This window comes from Camelina sativa, chromosome 4 (assembly GCF_000633955.1).
Source record: "Camelina sativa cultivar DH55 chromosome 4, Cs, whole genome shotgun sequence".
In the NCBI taxonomy this organism is placed as follows: Eukaryota; Viridiplantae; Streptophyta; class Magnoliopsida; order Brassicales; family Brassicaceae; genus Camelina; species Camelina sativa.
In genome coordinates, this window is record NC_025688.1 from 12,987,500 (window position 1) to 12,988,607 (window position 1,108).

A 1,108-nucleotide genomic window follows, 5' to 3' on the forward strand; every position below is an offset into this window, starting at 1 on the left:
TCTTCTTGAAATCTTTTTCTCCACCTCAACAGTTAAAGGATCTTTATGCTTTGCACTTAACTCTCTACTCTCATAAAACCAGCGTGTCATCATTTCTCTGATGCTGTCTAACAAAGGAATTATTGGATACTCTCTGGGTGTCTTCAAAGCAGCATTGATTGATTCAGCTGCATTGTTGGTGTTAATGTCATACCTATAACCCAGAAAATGACAGGGAGCCCATTTTCTCACATCGGCTTCCTCTAGATAACTTCCAATAGCAGGACTAATATTGTTAATTTGCCCAAACTCTTTCTCAAACTCAGCAACTCTATAAGCTTTTGATGCTTTTGCAACCTTACCAGCGACACCTCTTCCCTTATGATATGTTATCACATTGCTAAGCAAGTGGTGGATGCAAATACCATGTTTAGCCAATGGATAGATGTTTCCAATTGATTTAGCAATCGATGTATGTCTATCTGACACAAATGATAAACCTTCTTCATCAGCTATAACCATCTTAAGTTGCATAAAAAACCACTCCCATGAACAATCATTCTCAGAATCAGCAATTCCAAATGCGATTGGATACAAATTGGAGTTACCATCTACAGCTGTAGCAACTAGGAGAACCCCTTTGTATTTATTCTTCAAAAATGTACCATCAACTACTATCACTTTCCGCATTGCCTTGTAAAACCCTCTTCTTGATTGACCAAAATAAATAAATAGATATTTAAATCTTCCATCAAAGTCAATTTCATAATTCGTGAACGTACCAGGATTCGCTTCTTGTAGCATGTGCAAGTATTTTGGAATCTTAGCATAACTTTTCTCAGGAATTCCTCTAACTTCGTTAACTGCATACTCCCGAGACTCCCAAGCTTGGTGATATGTTAGCTCGCAGCCGTACCTTGAACGAATAATATTAACTATATCATTCAAGTTAGGACCTTCCTTCACACCCTCATAGCTTTGCTTAATGAGATGTCCAATTGTTCTTGCAGATGGAGTCCTACAAAATGAGTTTTTTTTGGAAGGAGCACATGTATGGTTACCCATAAACTTGTTAATTTTGAAATATGTAGACGCTTGTAAACACTCAGCCCGGAGACGCCAATTACAA